This window comes from Elgaria multicarinata, chromosome 6 (assembly GCF_023053635.1).
Source record: "Elgaria multicarinata webbii isolate HBS135686 ecotype San Diego chromosome 6, rElgMul1.1.pri, whole genome shotgun sequence".
In the NCBI taxonomy this organism is placed as follows: Eukaryota; Metazoa; Chordata; class Lepidosauria; order Squamata; family Anguidae; genus Elgaria; species Elgaria multicarinata.
The window spans coordinates 40172810-40195961 of record NC_086176.1 but is presented as its reverse complement, the minus strand read 5'-3'; the positions used below and the strand labels follow the sequence as shown (position 1 = coordinate 40195961).

Below are 23152 nucleotides of genomic sequence, written 5' to 3'. Positions count from 1 at the left end.
TGCTATGATCTCTTCTGTTCAGCAAATAAATAGCCTTCCAGAAAGTTCAGTTTCTGCCTCTGCAGATTTTAATAGTTTTTGATTGCTGATGCACATGCATTGCTCATCATAAATTAAATAAGGCAGACAGATTTCTACCTGGAGAAGCATGTCTGTCAAATGTGTGGTTAGCATGGTGTTCTTAATAAAATTCTGCTATGGATGACTAGCATGTTGATTAATGGCTTTTAAGTGCACATTTGCACTTTTGAAGGAAAAATGCAATTTTCTATTTAAAAACCAACATGGATAAGATTTCTATTTATTTATTTATTTTGCAGATGCATGCATGTTTATGGTGGACTGGTACATTAAAAAATGACAACCACTACAAAAAGAATTGTAGCATTAAATTAAAGATATGTCATGACCCACTCACTCAACATACATTACATTTTAATACATTATGCATGTGAATGTAACATCAAGCCATTGTCTCAAAAATGCTGTGCAAAAGTGCAGAACACTCTGGTAGATTAAAACGGTCCTGCATATTATAAAAATGCAGAGTTTGGTAGTAACCATTCAAGCACTTTAAAGGGCTAGAAATCTCTTTATCTTCTCTGGATGGATCCATTGAGGCATTTCTCTCTCAATCAAGCATTTTTCTTGCTTTCCCCAAGCCTAAATCATCATCATCATCATCATCTGGAAATCAAATCAATAAAACAGAATTGCAAACTTCATCATGTCATAATGAAGGGGGGCATTTTTTGTGGAACTCTAATCATTTCTGCAGAAATATACTTTTCCGGATCAGACCTTTTGAGAAAATCATGTGTTGTTCTGACTGCAAGTAAAAGATGGAGAGCCAATGTGCTTTGTTGATTAAGTGATCTGATTCAGTGGTCTGGTGGATAGCATGTTGAACTTTCATCACACAGACTTGAATTCAAATCCCTGCTTCTGTCCTATTTACAGGTGGGTTGTGCCCTAAGCCGGGTTTGGCAGGGCAAGCAGTCCAGGTCCTCTCAGTGAATTTCCAGTAAGGTATTGCACAGCAGAAGTAAAGTCAGGTCAGTCTGTAGTCTGTTGCCAAGGGGCTGTGGAGCCAAGCATTGAAGTAGTCAGGGAGTGTCCAGAAAAGCAGTATCAGAAACATTGTTGAGGGTCTAGGGATCGGAGTCGTGATGCAGCCAGGTCAAGAAGCGACGGAAATAGAAGGTTTGTCTCTTTTAAATATGTGTATTTTCCCATTTCTGAATTGAGCTTTTAGTTAGCTAGGAGCTAATTTACCAGATGCTGAATTTATGAAACCTCTATTTCTGTGGTTATTTTTCTAAAAGCGAAAAAGCAGCGGCCAAATATCTCTAGAAGGTAAAATATGTTTAGCATGTCTGTTCTACTGTAATTTAGGGTATTTTCAGTTAGCTATATCAGTAATGAAGTCCAGAGTTATAAACACTGTATTTGAGAGACATTGCAAATCAAATGAAAGTGAATGGGCCATGCAACAGAGGCCATTTCTGGCACTATGGCTACTAGTGCCATTCAAACAAGAAATAGAACATTTTTTCTCCTCATAGAAACATTTGTTCATTGACAAACCAAGGTTGGCTAAGGCCCTCTCTACACCTAAGAATTATCCCAGGAAAATGGAGGGATTATCCCTGTCTGCTCCCGGGATCCCCTGTGTATCATTTGGATGCACAAGGATGATCCCGGGACAATCCTGGGGAAAAAGGCAGGTGTAGAAATGGCCTCAGTCCACTTTGTTTCAGAACAGAACTATATATTACAATTGATATGGGTCTGGCATTGAAAATGACATTCCCTTAAAGAATTCTCTCACACTAATCCTGTGTTATGATGTCATCATGTCATACATTTTCCTGCAACTAGCAGGCAATGATAGGGAACAGAGAAAGGGCAACATACCAGTGATGATGTCAGGATACAGGTAATGGTCCTGTATGATGGTGGGAATCTGATATAGCGATTATTTTTGGTGGCAGCTGGTATTGATCATAATGTATCATTCCATTCGCAGTCACACTAGGAGTTTATTAATGTATTTTATTTTTTCCCCTAGGTTCAGCTTATTCAAACATTTTGAAGCAGTAGTACAGTGTACTGCTGTAATGATAATAATAATAATAATAATAATAATAATAATAATAATAATTGTTCGGAATTTAGCAAGCCCCAAAACTGCCTGCAAAAAATTGACTGCAAAGATACATAATCTGCATACTCAAACTGAATACAAAGGTATTTAATCTACATAACTGAATGGGAGTTTATTTACATATTTCATTGTAGGTAATTTTGAAATGTAGGATATTTACAATACATTGTTAAGATCAGAACATTTGGCTCAAATACAAAGTACTGTGGACACACAGTTTTTCAGCAAATATTTCAACTGGGTGCCTAGAGTATGGGATGAATCTTCCTTGAATTTATCATTGGTTGTAACTATTCCTTTCTTTGTGCTTGAATAATTACACATATTTGTTAAATATCTTGTCTGTTGCTGTTCACACAACACACTAACCCACACTTAGTGGGTTGTTTGTTTAACTATGGTTTGTTAACCATGTAGTGGGGCTTGTTAATCACCCTGAACAACCCAACAAAAACAATGGATTCTCAAGGTGATGTATTCAAGAAAATAAGCCACACTGCATGGTTAACAAGCCCCCCTGGCTGTGTTCAGGCAACACGATAATCCACGTTGGGAAAACATGCTGTTCAGATAATGCGCTAATCCAGATGGGGTTAAACAAATGACCCATGGTTTAAAACAACCCACACTCAACCACTGAGTGTAGGTTAGTGTGTTGTGTGAATAGAAACAGACAAGATATTTAGACATATACATTGGGGTCCCATTTTCCCTAAAGTAGGGAAGGAAAGAGGATAATCCATAAACCTTCATAGGATAAAAATTCTTAGCTAACTGACATGGATGGCAATTGCTACAGCTACTGCACACCTCTTACGGTATTGTTTTCAAATACACCAGAATCCATACTCTCTCTAGGATTAATATAATTACATATGATCCCCCTCCTTCCAGATAATTCATATAATCACATCAGTGGTTCCAGTTCTTGCAAGCATAAAACTTTTAACTCTGGAAAGCATAATCTACTAGTGCACAGTATTCTAGGGTACACCCATTCTCCTAGCCAGATGTCATCAAAATAAAACAAAACAAAATGTGCTGACCTTCCCTACTGCAAATGAAATTAGTTTATTTTTTATCTAAAAAATTCTGAATCACCCCTCCACTCAGTGAGTACTTGAAACAATTTAAAATATAACCATAAACACAATAAAGTACAATTTCAAACACTAAAATAACTAACTAAAATAAAATAAATAACAATAAAATGGATAAAATTCCAAAACTAAAATAAATAACAATAACATGGATAAAATACATAACAATAAAATGGAGGAACGAATTAAAATCGAAGAGTTCTGTAGACTATTCTGATTTTTATCATCTTTCTAAAGGCCAATAATGAGGGAGGCAACCTAATCTCTCAGGAAGGGAGTTCTACAACTGGGATGCTGCTACAAAGAAGTCCCTGTCATGTGTTGGGATGTTCCAATAGGTTCAAATGAGTTTTGATTTCTATGAATTCAACCTGTGGATTCTGAAGTGGACTGTCTGTTACTAAGGGGAAATCTACACACAGTCTTCTTGGAACGCTTAAGGTACTATCTACAGCATCGATTTCGGGGCGCACTGCAGGCGCACTCCAGGCGCCCCGAAGACTGTGTGTAGATTCCCCCTAAGTCCTGTGGACTTGTGAACCATTTTTAACTTTTGGGGGGATTTGCATGAATGCACACTTGCGCCAATGTGTACGTTGGCACAAGCGGAACAGAATTTTCATACATCCCTAAAAAATTCCAGTTCTATCAATGAGCAGACAGCAAAGTGAAAGACTCCTGACACTCTGTGACACACATAAAGAACAGATTTAATAAAATCCATACATCTCAATTGTGGGTGCCCACCAACCTAACCTCTCTAGGAAGTGAGATACATAATAGGGCTTTGGACGAAGAATGTAGGCTTCTGGCAGGTTCATACCAGAGGAAGCAGTCTCTCAGATATGGCCCCAAGCTTTTAGGGCTCTATAACTAAGAACAAGGACCTTTAATGGAGCTCGGAAACAAACAGGAAACTGGTCTATTAAATGCAACTTCAGGTTGGCACGTTTTGTACTAGCTGTAGTTTCTCAACACTATTCAACAGAAGCCCATGAAGAACATTATACAGTAATCTAAATGTGAGGTTATCACAGCATGGAATAGTGGCCAGATCCACCTTCTCCAGGAAGGGATGCAGCTGGTGCACAGCTGAAACTGGGCAAAGGCACTACTGGCCACCATTGCCTCCTGCCCATCTAGAGAGTTCCTCTGGGCCCAAGAGCACCTTAAAACTGCATACCTGATCCTACATACAGAACACAACCCCATGTAGAGTATTTTGAAGCCCTAATCCCAGGTTGACCTTTCTTATCTTGACTGAATTCAGCTTCATTTTCTTCATCCACATCCAGTCCCTCACTGCACCTAGATAATGGTTGAGGACTTCCACAGCTTCCTTGGAAACAGCTGTTCCTTATATTTTGGGATAAGATATGCATCATGGCAAATTATAGGCTCAGAAGCAGTCTTGTGATAGATGTCCAGTGTATAGTGGCATTGTATATGAAGTACACATATTAGGCTTCAGAATGAGGAAGATTAAAAATGCTATCCTGTTGCCCAGATGCACTCTACAATATTTTTAATTACTCCATGTAGAAACTGCATAAATGTCCCGTCATATTTAAATAATATGCAGAATTGACTCAAAATGTTTGCCTTGTAAAATATGGGAACTGTCCCCTCCCTCAGCTGATATTGAGATTTGCTGGACGTTATGAAAATATTAATGCTGTTGCCCTACGTTATCCTGGATTCAAAAATTCAGTTGTTGATCATGGACCAATTGAAAAGCAAAAATGAATCATTTTGAAGAAAACCCTTATTTTGTAATCAGTCTTAATGCACGAGGGCATTTTAACAGCGGGAAAACAGAATCAATCCATTACAATTTGTTGACCTTTCTTCTTCTCAGTATATAAACTTTTCAATATTATAGAGACGTATTACAGGTATTAATACAAGGTTATTTTTTTGAGTAGACACGAGCTGTTTATCATGCAATCTAACCTATCTCACCTAATATTTTTATTGTAATGTGAAGCCTTTCTGTTGACTGACTAAATGTAATGTAGGTTGACTGACTTGAAAAAGGACTTACGTTAACATATGGTTTTGTAAATCATCCCCCCCCTCTTTGTAAGCACATTGATCTTTACACTCAGTATATGCAGACTTTATTTTAGCCATTCCCTTTTCCATATTCTCTGTGTTGGAGTATGTGTGTGGGGGGGGGGGGTGGCGGTAATTGATCTTCCCTTGCAAAATTCCTGCTGTTTCATGAGCTCTCTTTCAATTCAACATAATCTGTTTCCCACTGATGTTGGAAAACATAATAAGGTCACAGCAGGGAGGCTTTAGCTTCATTAAAGAACATTATTATATAAAAAAAATAAAATGATCTCGGGTAAATTGTTTTTGTCCTTGTGGTACAGTTTGCGCAGATCCACATTAATCTGAGCATTTAAAGCAGCAATAAATGTGTTCGCCCCGTCACATTACAAATGAGCATCCTTATCATTCATTTCACCATGAGAGCCTCTAGTGGCAGATGGAGATGTCAGTAGCTTTCTTTGCAGGCATTTCCTAACTCCGTTGAATTAAGGCATTAACAGATCCCCACAAGGGCCAAAAACCAGTCAATAAAAAGGTTTATTTCTGTCTCTAAATTGTCCTGCAGCCTGTGTTCTGCCTCTCTGTAAGCATCGATGCCAGAATTATTTAAAAGAAGTGAGCAAGCAGGGAAACAAATTGAAACTTTGACCTACTCAGGCTTCCATTTATCATGGGTGCCCATAAGAGAAGGACTGCGAAGAAGGATTTAAGATAGAGAATCAGTGTGTGCTCTATTAATCTAGTTTAACTGATACTAAAATCTGACAGAGCAAATTACAAGTTGCAGGCAGTAAGGCTTATCAATTCATTACGACTTTCAAGGCTCTCTTTCTCTTTCCCTTCAGCTGCTGGCGAAGGATAGGCTTTTACACTTCAATTTTTCAGTTTATTTTTGACTGCTTTTAATTAAATTTGATGGCCTGCTTCTGCACTAGTGAAGTTATTGGAGTTGCAAAGCACTTTGCTGTTATACTGATGGCTCCCTTGATGTCGGTCCATTATTAACTGCTTTTTCAAAAGTGCTTCTCTCTACTCTCATTTTATAAATATTTAAATAACTGTGACTTTGTATAACATAAATATCTGGGCTCTGGAGATAGTGATTCCATTGCCTGTTTTACATAGTCATAGGATCTTATTTTAAATAAAGTTATATATTATAGTATTAATTGGGAAAGTGTTACCCCTATATCACTGTACTCATAAGTGTCAGCACAAATTGTAGCAATATTTTAAAGTTGCAGTAATCAATGAATTAGTCAGTACTTTATGACCTATTGCTTTTTGCGAGTAAATTTTTCACACATCTTAATTATAGCAACAGATAAACAGAGTGCGACAATCCTATACAATCCACAGTAAGAGACTGAGATAATCCTACAGATTAACCTCAGTGCTGCCAGGAGCACATTTTTATTTTTATAAAGCACTTCAGGCTATTGCACACATAGGAACAATTTACACAACTACTGGAGAGGTTTTGGGTTCCAGAGGTGAAGAACCTAGAGGGGTAAAATTCTGATCTGAGTGCTCAACCACAGCCTAGTGCTGCTACAAATTATGATCTCATTTGTGCTGGTGCAAATGTTGGCTCCAATTACAGCATTATCATTTTAAATTTTTATTCATGGTGGCAATAAAGTCAACCGCCCAGAGAGCTTTGGCTATGGGGCGGTATATTAATGTAATAAATAAATAAATATGTGTGGAAGGTCACAGAATCTAGAGGAAAACTTCATGAGATTTATATAAAGACAAAATGCATTTCAAGATTGTATTTTGAGGGAAAATATGTTCAGAAATCTACATTTTTATAGAAAAATGCTTTAAGATGTGCATTTAAAGGTGTGTGTGATGTGTTTTCAATTGCAAAAAAAATGGACAGAATGAACCTATGAGTGAACTCCTGTGAAAGTGACATGGACTAGAAACAGATAATTCATCCATCCCTATAGATTTGCTCGGCCCAACATGGAATTTTGGGACTTTTGAAAATGGATGCCAACATGTCTAATAGGCCAATAAAGTCAAGATGATCACATCAGTAGATGTTTACGGTTAGTATATGCACTTGTTTACAGAAGTAGAAATGTTGTGATAGACTCTTGCAATGACAGAAACTTCTGAAGAGAGCTGATGCAGCTTAATGCCAATAAGAGAGATAAAGGAAGCATTCATATAAACATTGGTTAAGCATTGGTTCATGTTGTTCACTGCTAAAAACATGTCCTTGGGGAGAAACTGGGCTGGATGGAAATCCCATCCTGCTATAGATTAAGGATGGCTGCCAGTTGACATGGCTGGGGAATGACTGGCCTTAATGATGCTGGGGTTTTGCCTTCCTCACAGCAATAACTGGGTTTGCCCTTCAATTGCATTGTTCTGTATTTCTGTCAGCATCTTGTTAAGATAATTGAGGCAGGAGGGATATCAGGGTTTACCACAGACCATTCCTGTGACATCAGCAGGATCTACACTACAGCTTTAAAGTGGTTTATAACATAGAATCATAGAATCGTAGAATAGCAGAGTTGGAAGGGGCCTACAAGGCCATCAAGTCCAACCCCCTGCTCAATGCAGGAATCCACCCTAAAGCATCCCTGACAGATGGTTGTCCAGCTGCCTCTTGAATGCCTCTAGTGTGGGAGAGCCCACAACGTCCCTAGGTAACTGATTCCACCGTCGCACTGCTCTAACAGTCAGGAAGTTTTTCCTGATGTCCAGCCAGAATCTGGCTTCCTTTAACTTGAGCCCGTTATTCCGTGTCCTGCACTCTGGGAGGATCGAGAAGAGATCCTGGCCCTCCTCTGTGTGACAACCTTTTAAGTATTTGAAGAGTGCTATCATGTCTCCCCTCAATCTTCTCTTCTCCAGGCTAAACATGCCCAGTTCTTTCAGTCTCTCTTCATAGGGCTTTGTTTCTAGACCCCTGATCATCCTGGTTGCCCTCTTCTGAACACGCTCCAGCTTGTCTGCATCCTTCTTGAATTGTGGAGCCCAGAACTGGACACAATACTCTAGATGAGGCCTAACCAAGGCCAAATAGAGAGGAACCAGTACCTCACGTGATTTGGAAGCTATACTTCTATTAATGCAGCCCAAAATAGCATTTGCCTTTCTTGCAGCCATATCACACTGTTGGCTCATATTCAGCTTGTGATCTACAACAATTCCAAGATCTTTCTCATTTGTAGTATTGCTGAGCCAAGTGTCCCCCATCTTGTAACTGTGCATTTGGTTTCTATTCCCTAAATGTAGAACTTGGCATTTATTCCTATTAAATTTCATTCTGTTGTTTTCAGCCCAGCACTCCAGCCTATCAAGATCACTTTGAAGTTTGTTTCTGTCTTCTAGGGTATTAGCTATCCCACCCAATTTTGTGTCATCTGCAAATTTGATCAGCGTTCCCTGCACCTCCTCATCCAAATCATTAATAAAAATGTTGAATAGCACTGGGCCCAGGACTGAGCCCTGCGGCACCCCACTCGTTGCCTCTCCCCAGTTTGAGAAGGTTCCATTGATAAGTACTCTTTGAGTCCGATTCTGTAGCCAACTGTGAATCCACCTAATAGTTGTTCCATCTAGCCCACTTTTAGCTAGTTTGTTAATCAGAATGTCATGTGGTACTTTGTCAAAAGCTTTGCTAAAGTCAAGATATATGACGTCCACAGCATTCCCACAGTCCACAAGGGAGGTTATCCTATCAAAAAATGAGATCAAATTAGTCTGACAGGATTTGTTCCTGACAAATCCATGTTAGCTTCTAGTAATCACTGCATTGATTTCAAGGTGTTTACAGACTGACTTCTTTATAATCTGCTCCAGAATTTTCCCAGGGATGGATGTCAGACTGACTGGTCTGTAGTTCCCAGGTTCCTCCTTTTTGCCCTTTTTTAAGATAGGGACAACGTTAGCCCTCCTCCAGTCGTCCAGCACCTCACCCATCTTCCATGATTTTGCAAAGATAATAGACAAAGGTTCTGAGAGTTCTTCTGCTAGCTCCTTCATTACTCTAGGATGCAGTTCATCAGGCCCTGGAGATTTAAACTCATTCAAGGAAATTAGGTGTTCTTTGACCATTTGTTTATCAATCTCAAACTGCAATCCTGCCCCCTCAACTTCTGCTTCACTTTTTCCAGGGGGGTCATAGACCCGCTTTTGGGAGAAGACCGAGGCAAAGTAGGAATTGAGCACTTCAGCCTTTTCTTTGTCGTCTGTTATCAATTTGCCATCCTCATTAAGCAGTTGAACCACCATTTCTTTCCTCTGTCTTTTACTACTCACGTATCTGAAGAAAGCCTTTTTATTGCTTTTAGCATCCCTTGCTAATCTCAGCTCATTCACAGCTTTAGCCTTCCTGACGCCATTTCGGCACTTCTGCGCCACTTGTCTGTACTCTTCTTTTGTAGCCTGGCCTTCCCTCCACTTCCTATATGTATCCCTTTTTGTTTTCAGGTCATCTCTAAGCTTTTTGTGGAGCCACATTGGTTTCCTCTGTTGTCTTCTATCTTTTCTCCTTGTTGGAATTGTTTGTAACCGTGCCTTTAAAATTTCATTTTTTAAATACTCCCACCCATCCTGCACTCCTTTTCTCATTAGGCTCCCTTACCACGGGACCTTACCTATTATAGTTCTGAGTTTATTAAAATCAGCTTTCCTAGTTCCTTCCTCCACTTTCTGTAGGAGAAAGTTATCACCCACACATGTCAGGAATTTCTTGGAAGGGCCACTTTTGGCAGTAATGGTCTCCCAACAGATATCAGGGTAATTGAAGTCCCCCATCACTACTACATCACACTTCCTTGAAACACTGGCAATTTGTTTCTCAAAAGTTTCATCCTCGTCTTCTCCTTGATTGGGTGGTCAGTACTAGACTCCGATTATCATATTCTTTTTATTCCTAGCCCCATTTATTTTAATCCAGACGCTCTCGACGGGGCTCCCAGTCTCATCCGCCTGTATTTCTGTGCAGGGATAGGTATTTTTAACATATAGTGCAACTCCACCTCCCTTTCTATTTCTTCTGTTCTTTTTGAACAAGTTATATCCTTCAATTGCTATATTCCAGTCATGGGAGTCATCCCACCAAGTTTCAGTTATACCTATCAAGTCGTATTTGCCTTCATGTAATAAGAGTTCAAGTTCATTCTGTTTGTTTCCCATGCTCTGGGCATTAGTATATAGACATCGAAGACCATGTTTTTTATAGTATGGCTTTGTTCCTACATTGTTGCAGACACTATTTTGGGACACTATTGGAGCTGTTCTCTGTACTGTGGTGCATTGGCCTTCATCCATTGTTGCCTCGAAATTTACGTCTCCCGCCCCCGTAAGATTCAGTTTAAAGCCCTCCTGATCAAGTTCTTCATGCTGTGGCCGAACTCATTCTTTCCAGCCCTTGTGAGGTGCAACCCATCCCTTGCCAGCAGTCCATGTTCCAAGTAGCGTAGCCTGTGGTCCCAGAATCCCAAACTCTCACGACGGCACCACCTTCAAAGCCAGTCGTTCATCTGGAGTATTTTTCTTTCCCTTTCTAATCCTCTTCCAAGAACTGGGAGGATGGATGAGAAAACTACCTGGGCCCAAAAGTTCTTCAGTTTCCTTCCCAGATTTCTTCGTAGCTCTGCTTTGCGACATCATTTGTTCCCACATGGATGAAAAGAAAGGGGTATGTGTCTGTGGGCTTTATGAGCTTCGGTAACCCTTCAGTCACATCTCTAATCTGTGCTTCAGGGAGACAGCACACCTGGCAAGTCCATGGGTCTTCACGACATACTTGGGTTTCAATCCCACGCAGCAGGGAGTCTCCCACAATGACTACTCTTCTCTTCTTCTTGGTTGACCTACCTTCTGCCTCTTGGTCACTGTTGCATGGTGTCTCCTGTACTTCTTCCTCTGCAAACTGTCCTTCAGTCTCATTCTCCAGAAGCTGAAAGCGGTTGCTTAACTCTAATGGTTCCACCGGTGCAGAATGCCTTCTAATTCTTCTGCTCCTAACTGTCACTCTTTTCCAGGGAGTTTCCTCTTCATTGGCTTTCCTCCCCTCAGCATACTCCACTTCTGCTTCAGCTGGCTGTTGTTCTTCAATCTCATGTGCTTCTTGTTGCTGTTGCAGTTCCATTGTTCGGTCTAAGAACACCTCGACTTCTCTTATTCCTTGGAGGGTGGACACTCGCCGCTCAAGTCCTCTCACTTTTTTTTCCAAAAGTGCCACCAGCTTGCACTTGTTGCAGGTATACGCCATGTTGAGCTCAGGCAGAAACATGAACATTGCACACCCTTTGCAGGTCACCACCTCTAGGGACTCCTTTCCATCCATATTGTCGATTTCTGCTTTGGTTTTTTTTCCTTTTTGATTATAGTGGAATTGCCTTTGCTTTGTTGTGTCCTCTCTGAAGGTACACAACTATATGAGTATGTCTTAAGGGAAAGTAAGATCTTTTGGTTGGTTTTTTTTTTTTTTTTTTGGTGGTGGTTTTGTGGGTTTTTTTCTCTTTATGTTTTTCTTTGTTTTTCCCACCTCTCTCTCTCTCTCTCTCTCTCTCTCTCTCTCTCTCTCTCTCTATATATATATATATTAGAGGCCTCCCCCTTGACCTCCCCTGCCGAACTCCCCCTGTCAAACTCCTGTTTGCTCTTCCTGTTCGCTCGCTCCCTGGGAATCTGGCTTACTTTTATAGCTCCTACTTGAGCTGGGCCAGCTGCTCTTCCCTGCTTCTGCTCAGCTCCAAGTCAGGAACCAGAGTGAGGTCACTGAAAGGCCAACAACAATCAACAGCAATCAGGCACTGATTGCTGAGTCCAACTGACAATCAGGCCACTCCCCCTTCAGCTCCTGCAGCAACTATCCACACCGACCCTCTTCACTCAGCACTCAGAAGCACATGGCAAACACACGGCCTCTTTGAATTGGCAGCCTCCTAGGTTTCCTTGAGGCTTCTCTTCTTCCCCTTTCCTTAGTCTCCTCTTCCCCTACACTCCCCCTGTCAAACTCCTGTTTGCTCTTCCTGTTCGCTCGCTCCCTGGGAATCTGGCTTACTTTTATAGCTCCTACTTGAGCTGGGCCAGCTGCTCTTCCCTGCTTCTGCTCAGCTCCAAGTCAGGAACCAGAATGACTGGTTCCTGACTTGTTATAACTGTTGTATTCCCTTCCATGATATCCTTAGATTTCTCTATTCTTGTACAAACATTCTTGGGGCAGCATCACACGGCGGGGGAGGGAGGGGAGAATCACATCCCCTTACCATCGCTTCTCCGCACTTTCTCATTCTTCCCGGAAGGGAAAGAAGAAGTAAACAAAGACCATGTGGCCCATTCAGAGGCTGTTTTTATCATGCTGCTTTTCCTGCACACAGCAGGAGATCACGGCACATTCTGGGTTTTTTTTTAAAAAAAGTCAGATTAAAAGGGGGTCTATTTTGCTATGAAAAAATGAGTAGAAGGAGCAGGAGGCACACAGGAGGCAGACATCGTCTAAAGGATGTGCACACCTGTAAGTGGGCATTAGCGAGTGTGCAATAAAGTGCTCGTCTGATGAACCTCCCAGGCAGGAAATGTAGATGTTGGTGATTCATAAGAATGTAAGAAGAGCCATGCTGAATTACACCAAAATCCTATCTACCACATTCTGTTCACATAGTGAGCAACCATGAGTGGCTACAACCGTAAAATACCACTGATATACCTGCACAGCTTCAAAAGAGCAATCTAAAACAAATCTTGGGAGGATCCATTACAACCTGCAGCCAGAAATGCTAAAAATATCTTTTTAGGAAGAAGTGAACAAAAATTAGACTAACTTTTCCCACTGTTGAAAACTTATTTGTCACATTTGCTATAATGCCCAAATGTACAGACAGGGTATTAATCTAGCAAAGTGTCCATTAACATATTTGATCTAAAAAAATAATTTAATTAGGTGCTCTAAATGTATTGCCCATGAATTACTGAAAGCATCCCTCAAATAAGCATGAAACAAACATTTCTAAAAAATGCATATGGCATCAAAGGCATGGAGGCGTTATTTGAGTATATATTCTAATTAAAGAGAAGTGTAGCAAAAAAGGAGCACTTTCATTTGTATCTTCAAGAGCATATGAAAGATACAGCCTAGAGTAAATCACATTCACTGCAATGCTCACATTATATGTTTTGTGATTTTAACTTACAGGTCCAACAGAACTATAAAGATGATAAGGTACAGGGTGGAAAATTGCTGCCTCTTATTTTAGATTCCAGACGAGTCAGGTTAATTTGGCACAGTCATAAACCTAGTTGTGTTTATTTCAGCACATTTATATAGAGACTATAAAGTTTTTTTTCCCTTTGGTTTGGTTTTAAACACAAATTGATGAATAAATATTCTTTATTAAGCATATGCCACAAACACTAGATACAGTAAATAGGACTGCACAGCAGCAAGGTTAAAAAAAGTAAACACCAACTATTGGCTGTCGATGATATTGTGTACTTATTGCATTCTAGGTTTACATTTTTGATTTGTTAAACAAATTCGATGCAAGAGAATATATCATTTCTCTTTCCTAGCTATTTATAAGGATGCTGCTTTTGAAGAGAGCATTGGTGGGGGCGGTGCCTGCATTCTTTAGCTTTCAAATACAGCTTACAGACACCTTGCTGATAGCGAAATACATTTGAAGTCCTTAAGTGTGTGTGCTAAATATGTACTGAATCAAATATATACCTCTGCCATGTTAGTTCAGTAATACAAAACAGAAGATTGTCAGTATCATCATGATAAACATCTCCCCACTACCACTAATTCTACAGGTAGGATTGCCTATACCCTGCAGGGTAGAAATATATAATCAGTGGCAAAGAAGGGATCCCAACTTCCTGTTTATCACAGATATGTGAATATACCCGGTCACTACGTTCAACATCTAAGGTCCTCCTCCGGGTGCCTACTCCGAGAGAGGCTCGGAGTGTGGCAACGAGGGACAGGGCCTTTTCGGTGGTGGCCCCCAGACTGTGGAATGATTTCCCTGATGAGGCTCGCCTGGCACCAACGCTGCTATCTTTCCTCTTTGCCCAGGCATATGGCGGCACATCCTAATTACCCACATGTTTAGTTTTTAATCGGTTTTTAATGCTTTATGTGTGTATGTTCTGTGTTTTAGAGTTTTAAATTCTGTATACTTGTTTTTACCTCAATTTTAGAATTTCTGTAAACCGCCCAGAGAGCCCTGGCTATGGGAGCAGTATATAAGTGTAATAAAATAAATAAATAAATAAATAAAAAGATATGCAAAGCAGCAGTGTGTGTGAGTGTGTGCGCCATTGCATGACAGAAGCAGTGAAGAAATATGTGAAAGCAAATGAAGCCTGAGTATAATGGCAGTGATGGAGTATGAGTTTGAATTTATAATCTTTTAACTATTTGATATTAAAAAATCTGTGTGGTCTCCTGACATAACTGACCCAAGCCTAGTCCTAAAGCCAGAAGTTTCTAATTTTGCTTGCTGAAATGTTTAAAGGATATTTGGGCAACATTTTGCCTTCTGTGTGTGAGGAATCTCGCCTGTGGCCAAATCAATGGCTTTTGCTATCAACAATTTCAGAGAGGATGCATTAGCAGCTGCACTCTCTATGGTTGCCCCTCTGAGCATGGCAGCTAGAGCGTCTCCTGGACAACACTCTAGCAGCCACAGTGTCTATAGTAATATCCCTGAGCCCACCTGCTAGACCATCTGCTAGATGAAACTCAGTAACCATGCTCGGGGGAGTGACCACATGGGTGACAGTTTTAGTAAGCTTAGGAGTCTGTGGGCATGTCTACCCCAGCCCTTTCCCGGGGGTCGTCCCTGAGTCATCCCTGTATGCCCAAATGATGCACAGGGGATCCTAGGGGCAGGCAGGGACAACCCCTCCATTTCACCTGAAATATCCTGACTTTCGCTGAGGTCCTGGGACCATCCCAAGGACCATGGCTGATGTGAACACCCATCCTGCCTTCTCCCTTCCTCCCAGGGATGGCGGTGTGTATGTGTGTGTGTGTGTGTGTGTGTGTGTGTTGGGCATGTTGTTGTTTTTAACTTACTTTGCACAGGAGTGCAATTGTGCTCCGTATTCTTTGAAAGGAAAAAAAAAAAAGACAGCCGCGACATCCCACCTTACTTCCAGGATGCCATTTGGACACTGGGGTAGGATCACAGAAGCAGGTAAGTCTGCAATCCTCCCCCCTCCCTCTACACCCTTAAGTTTAAAACATCAGTGTGTGTGTGTGTGTGTGTGTGTGTGTGTGTGTGTGTAATTTTCAACAGCATGAGGAGGAGGGAGAGAAGGGAGGTGTGTGTAGATGTGTGTGAGAGAGGGGAGAGAGGGAGTGGGTGTGGGGAAGTTGTGTACCTTTCTGTGACTATACACAAGGGGGAGAGGATATGTATCTATGAGTGTGTGTTTATGTGGGTCTGTTTATGAGGTGGGGTTTGTCTGTGTGTATGAAGGAAGAGGTTTTGTGTGTGTGTGTGTGTGTGTGTGTGTGTGTAAAATTGAACCTAGAAGTTGACAGGATTAATTAGGATTGGTAGAAAAGATGCTTCTCCAAACTAGTGAAATGCTGTTTATAATTTAAATATGGTTTGGTCAACATGAGATGTTTAATTACTGAACTAGGTGTGTCATTCTTTGGATCCCATCCTTATTTTTAATATGGTAGTTTAACCAATATGGTGTATTTCGTTATGCTCCAATTCAAAACATTCTATTTATCACTATATATAGTCTGACAAAATAAGAATAAATAAGCAGAGGGACAGTGGAATGAGCCAAATGAAAAGGATGAGATATACATCCTTAGCTCACAGTGCTACTGGAGCTGCAAACAGCTGTCCCAGTGGGTTGTCATGTTCAATAGTGAGGGTCACCATCTTTCTTCTCTTGTAATGCCTTTGAAATTATGGCACAGAAGCCTTCCAGAGGCATTATGGGAGAACATGGTGGCCCACAAGGATGCCATTTTGTAGTTCCTCTGCCACTAGCATTAGTGGTACAAGCTGTTATGGAAAGAACAAAGTGACAAAACCTGCTGCTGCTATTTCCACCACATGTCAAGGTACATCCCTTCCAGTGGCCATATATATATACATCAATTTCTCTTGACCCCCCCAATTACTTAATTTTTCTCCCTCTTTTTCTGTGCCTATTCCCATTTTTTTTAGTACAAAATGCTATACAGCTCCATAACAAACAATCCTTACTAGAGCCAGTCTGGTGTAGTGTTTAGTGTGTTGTATTAGGACTGGAGAGACCCAGGTTCTACTTCCCACTTGGCCATGAAGCTTCCTCAGTGACCAGGCCAGGCATAATCTCTTGGGCCTAATCTACATCAAGGAAGATATTGTACTATGAAAGTGGTATATAAAAGGCAGAAACCACACTACTGCTTTATAGCAGTATTGAAGTACACTGACAACTGTTGGGGCCCAATGACACATACCATATACAGCTGTCATACCGATATATCCTGCTTGGTGTGGCTCCTGCCATTTATATACCACTTTCAAGTGCAATATTCTGCTTGGTGTAGATTAGGCCAGTGTTTAACCTAATTCACAGGGTTATGAGGATAAAGTGGAGAGCAGGAAGTTCATGTATGCCACCTTGGGCACCTTGAAGGGAAGACGGGATATAAATATTATGTATAAATAAGCAAATAATGGAGCCCAAAGTGGCTACTGTTCAAAGTTTCAGTTTTTTCTTTGTTTCCCAGAACTGCTTCCTCATGCTTCCACTCATCAAACACAACAGATTCTACTATGATTACACCAGACCAGATCCTTGACACATTGAAGTTTGAGAAGGGACCTGATTAAACAGATGAGAAACCAAATGGATTCCTCCAAATGTCTTCAGATATATTCTAGGTTACCTCAGTTCTCTCACTAGTCATTTACCATTTAATTAGCACATAATTTTAAAGTTATCATTGGTATAATATATATATTTTTGTCAGCAAACAAACCTGTTCATATCTTTGAAAGGGTTCCTATATATTTATGTATTCAACAGCTCTATTCTTTAATTACTCAATTATGACCTAACCCAAACTCTATTTAAAAAACCCAACAGTATTAATATGTAGAGTGCAGACTGTTCAGAAGTTGAGTGCTTGTATTTACTCATAACCAATCAGTAGAAGATGAATTTTCAAATTTTATGAAAAGGAATGTATGTTTATGAAAAAGAATGTACATTGTTATCTTTATTTGTTACTTTGTGGATCCTATGATGCCATTCTCAGTTAAAAAGAAAATGCCTGACTCCATTTGGCTTGCATTATGAACTATAGTTTATTTTCTTGTGTGCTAGTGAAGACTAATTAACATTGTAAATTAAGTCTTAGATGCAGCTTCACTTTTGCGAAACTTTCCTACCTTGAGTTGAGGCTGATCGATTCTCCCAAAGCTGGTGCCAACATTCTGTCAGTCAAATATTTAACTAGATTGTCATGGGCCAGGAAACCAGTTGCCTTTTATCCCCACCTGGAGAAAAAAAATGTTGTCAGTCATTTTTTTCATGGCCTCCCAAGCGTACTAAGTCACTCATTGTGTTATCTTTACCTGTCACATTAAGGAGTTCACTGAAATCTCTTGCAAAGAACTGATGCATATATAGTATTCAACTATGCAAGTTACTCTTGAATGTATAATACCAACTGTCTAAAGAAAATTAGGTGATTTATCCTTTTTTATTTCATTTAAATAAAAACTTGTTAAAATTACAAACTTAAAATAATTATATTGAAAGATAATTTAATTAACTAAGTTATTTTATTTAAAGCATCATACAACTAAGTAAACAAATAAAAAAATCCAGTAGTAGAGTTTTATAATATACTTTATTAGCAAGTACTTGCACTACAGACAGAAAACTTGAAGCAAGAAATGCATTAGTATTTACAAAATCTATTGGTTTGACAGTTAGGTAAATGAATTAACCATTATGAACAATAGTTTATTTTCTTGTGTGCTAGTGAAGACTAATTAACCCTGTAAATTAAGTCTTAGATACAGTGTCACTTTTGCAGAACTTGAAGCAAGGATTGCATTAGTATTTACAAATCTATTGGTTTGAAAGTTGAAAAAATGAATTAATCATTGCTTATTGCAATATTCCGATCACTACTATACCATAAAAGCCACACTCAATTTTTAATAGACATTCTTATGATCATACATTGCTCTTACATAGTTTTTGTCACCATTCATTACAGATAAGATCTTAAACAATCATACATAAAACATGTTGATAATTTATCCTTTCTTTTCTGCATATTTTAATTATTTGTCAAAACCTATTTGTGTGTCTTAAAATAAGCTTGTACTAAGTGTATTTAATACCAATTTTTCCTGGTGTTCTATTCAAATTGTAGAAAATCCATAATTTGAAAATACATTATTTTACCTTTAACTGAGTTGCTTATATTTGGCAAGATTTGTTATAATCAGAATTCTATGGTAGCTCTTCCTCCAATTTAGTTATCTGCTGATTTGTCAGAGACTGCAGAGTTTGAACTGGGAACCTTTGGCTCTGAGTCCCAGTTTAGTGAAATAGTGGACTGTATACAATATGTCCAAAAGCCCTTTTTGGTCACAGGAGGAAGTAAGGGTGAACAATATTAGTCCCTATTGGGGGGGGAGTACAGAGCCCCTGGATTGGCCAAGCCTTGTATAAATACAAGGAGCTTGCTGTTTTGCCTTCGCCTTGCTGCATTTTTGCCTCCAGCACAACTGCTGAATTCAGGAATCTTAGAAGGTATATCTAGATTCCAGTATGGGCACCAATCACCTAATCTTGGCCTCACCCTGGTATGATAAACTTGCATTGCAAATATCCTTTCTCTTATTTTTCCATATACCTTATTTTGTGGGAATGTGGAGTGTGGGAAATAAAGAGATGGACACAAAAGTTGGGATTTAAATAGGGCCACATTTATTAATAGATCTTCAGAAAGAGTAAACCGAATTGGGCATCTCCTCTAATCCATTCTTATGCTGTTGTTTTATCGGGCAAGGCATTCATGGCCTGAGAGTGGCACCTCAATGTTCACCATCTCCCTGGCTTCCCCTTTTGGGGTAGGGAGGCCTTCTGTGTCACCCCCTTGTGCCTCTGAGTGGATGAGGAAGGCTCTGAGTGGACGAGGAAGGTTGGCCTCAAAGGTAACCTTTATCACTGCCAGCTGAGCCACAAGGCCTGCAGCTGGGGAGCCTCAGGCATTACCAATCACCAGAACAGTGCCTCTGAATGCTCACCAACCCTAACCCACTCAAGATGCTCGCACATACCTGCTTATCAGCAAATGCAACCAGATTGTTAACCGTGCAAATCAACCTAATTATTTCTTCCTGCCTATCTTACAGTGTGAAGTAGGTGAAAAAACTCATAGCCAATGAAAGATTATGAGCCAAAAAAATCCTACTCGGTCCCCAAAGGACAACCAGAGAGCCCACACTGTCTACAGGGAGGGAGGGAGCTATGCTTCAAAGAGGAGGGGAGGGGCAAGAGCCAAAATTTGGGCTCAGATTTCCCCTTCCCTCTCTGATGGTGCCACAGGGAGGCCACCTATGGCATGCCTTCCCACCTCATCTCCTACCCCACCTGCAATAGCTTCCCCATGCCCAAGCTGCGCCAGGCATGGAAGTAAGACATTTGTTCTAATACCAGTTGTGTAAATAACATCTCTTGAATGATCTCTGGAATCAGATAAAAGGATTGCAGTATTTGCTGTTCAAAAGCAGCAGAGATATGAGAAGCTCACAAGGAGGGCACAAAGGAAACAGAGCCCCCTTGTTGTACTGGTGCTGCAAAGTATATTGTTTCTGAATGTGGAGGTTCCAGTTAGGTATTATAGTTGATAGAATTCCCTTCCTTTGGTTGCTCAAAATTCAAGATTAAATAACTCAAGAAAATACTGTGAGAAGAGGTTAAACAGGCACAGAGGAAGAAAAAGCAAGTATAGTGCATAATTCCAATGTCCTGACAAAAATTAAAGTTCCTATTCTACACACACGTTTACCTGAATTCAGTGGGACTTACTTCTGAGTAGACATGCCTACGATTGCACCGTAAATCACTAATAATTTGCTTCCCTTTCATGACAGCAAAAACCAGTTGGCTGAAGTGATTGCTTCACTCTGCCTAACGACAGAGATAGAAGTGCTCTTTGTTTAAACCAGATCATTGTCTTCATAGGGCATATAGTATACAAGACAGTAGTAGAGTTCAAATTTAATTTATATATTCTTCCTTTTTTTTAGTTTATTGTTTGCTTACTGTTAAACTAGTGCGGAAAGGCAGGCAAATGATGGCTTCTTCTTCTTCTTCTTCTTCTTCTTCTTCTTCTTCTTCTTCTTCTTCTTCTTCTTCTCTCAATTGCCCATTGGTTTATTTGCACAATCTGTCTCTAAGCTGTGAAGCAAATTAACCATTTAAGAAAAGAAAGAAATGTAAAAAAGATGAAAATATGCAAGTAAGATATACTTAATTAATGCTTAATGCTTTAATGCTTTATGTGTGTGTGTTCTGTGTTTTAGAATTTTAAATTTTGTATACTCATTTTTATCTTAATTTTATAGAATTTCTGTAAACCACCCAGAGAGCCCTGGCTATGGGGGGCGGTATATAAGTGTAATAAAATAAATAAATAAATAAAATATACAAAGTAAATGCAAATTTAAGATGTTATGAGCTCTCCACCTACGGTGGCTTGTTCTTACTTTGATTGGGTCCGTACCTAGATGGGCTTTGACCAGATATGTAGCTGCTGGGGCAAGATGTAGCCTGGCTCATGGGTATGACTGCAACTGGTAGTTATTACTGTTGTATTACTGTGTACTTCCAGGAAGGGGAATTGGTTATTATTGAATTTTTTGCCTCAGGTGCCAAAATAACTTGGTCAGCCTTGGGTGTTATGCACCTTGACTTGGGGAAGCACCATTTACTGTTCTGCCTCAGGCAGCAAAATGTCTTGGGGCAGTTGTCACATATCACCATGTAACATGTCTTTCAGTTATAATAGCACATTGAATAAACACCATATCATGAAATGATGCTTGCTGTGTCTCACAAATTCAATAAGAGAACTTTAATTAGAGAGACAGAAAGAAAATGTTTGAGCTGAAAAGAATAATGTTTTATAGAAGATGTTGGTGTGTAGCAATTGGCATTCAGAGTGTGTACAGCTTGCTAAGGGAATCATAGGTGGTAACAAGGTCAGATAAGCAGAATGGTCAGTGATATATGTCTAGCTGCTGAAGCATAATACCGAACTATTGGTCAAAAAGTCCCTACAGATTTGACAAGGCTGTGACCTTCCAAGTAGTATTTAACTATCTGGGAGAATGACACAGATTTACAATAGATGTCGGGCGTAGTGTTTGTCTTGAAGAATGAACTATATCTGAGATCTCTTTCTCCAGTGAATGCTAATATGCCTACATGCCTAATATATCTGCATCAGAAAGCCATTTATACTTAGAAACATGGAATACTGAAGACCTGTTAAAAGTTCACTAACTATAGATATTCATTTTATTTATTTATAACATTATTTATTAATTGCATTTTGGACCCAAAAGGGTGACAAAGCAAATTGCAATTTAAAAACTATAAAACAGTGGTTCCCAAACTTTTTTCAGGTAACTACCCCCTAGGTTCCACAAACTCATGCCCAGTGCCCCCTACCCTACCCTATAAAAATCATTATTCAGAATAGCGGTTTTCAACGACCCACTAAGGAAGATAATAATAATAAAATTCAAAACAGTAACAATAATTGAATATTTATTCAAAATCTGAAGCACCCACCACAGGCTTGCCGAGGGAGGGAGGGAGGAGAAAGAGAGCGAATGCCTCTGTTTTGTAGCCGGTGTGGCGGGGCACACCAAGCAGAGTATATCTCTTCATTAGCATTTTGGTGCTTTTGAAACATTTCAATTCACCGTTAAAAGGACTCTTCTTAAACGATATTAATACATGTGTGGATTCTTCCCCTATATGGCTTGGGACCAAACTACCTTTCCCATAAAAATGTCCCTGGGTTTTAAGACCTTCTGGAGAGGTGCTTCTCGGAAAAGACCACCTCGAGCGCCCCCCTGCCGCCCCTTTGCCTCTTAGTGCCCCCCTGCCGCTCCCTTGCCTCTTAACGCCCTCCTATGCAATCCCACTGCCCCCAAGGAGGTGGTTCCACCCACTTTGGGAACCACTGCTTTAAAACAATATCAAACAAAATAATCTTTAAAAACAGAGCACAGAGGTAAATTACATTTAAAATAATTTAGCAGCTGTTTGGAACGTTTAACAGCTGTTTTAATAGCCTGCCTAAAGTAAACAAAGATGGAGCCAGGCCAGCCTCCACAGAGACAATCAGGGTGCTCCCAAAGAAAAGACCTTATGCTTTCTTCCTACTAACCTAGCCTTTCTTTGTGGCAAGAGATTCAGCAGGGCCTCCAAGGCAGATTTTAAACTATGGGCAGGTTAATACCGAAGAAGGAAGTATTTAAGATATTCTGGCACCAAACTGTTTGGGGCTTCATCATAATAATCAGCATGTTGAAATGCTCATGGAAAAAATGTAAGCCAGTGGAGGACAGGTTTAATATAGTCAACAAAGTAGAGGACAGATGCAATATAGTCAACAAAGGGCACACAAGAAAGCAAACTAGCCACCATGTTTTGCACTAGCTGCACTTTCAGATTACTCCCATATAGATCACATTGTATTCATCTAGGTAAGAGATGATTAAGGCATGGATCACTGTGGCCTAATCCACTTTCTCTAGGTAGGTGCACAACTAGCACATCACCA

The 23152-nt window shown here is 40.0% G+C and overlaps 1 protein-coding gene across 1 annotated transcript in view; it reads right to left on the bottom strand.

Annotated features, from left to right (window-relative positions):
* The window catches only part of PTPRD (protein tyrosine phosphatase receptor type D), a 1062283-nt gene that overhangs the window by 996179 nt on the left and 42952 nt on the right, over nucleotides 1-23152 (bottom strand). Inside the window, exon 2 of the mRNA XM_063129268.1 lies at nucleotides 17721-17828. The gene's annotated coding sequence lies outside the window, so the exon portion shown is untranslated. The remainder of the gene's footprint in view (nucleotides 1-17720; nucleotides 17829-23152) is intronic.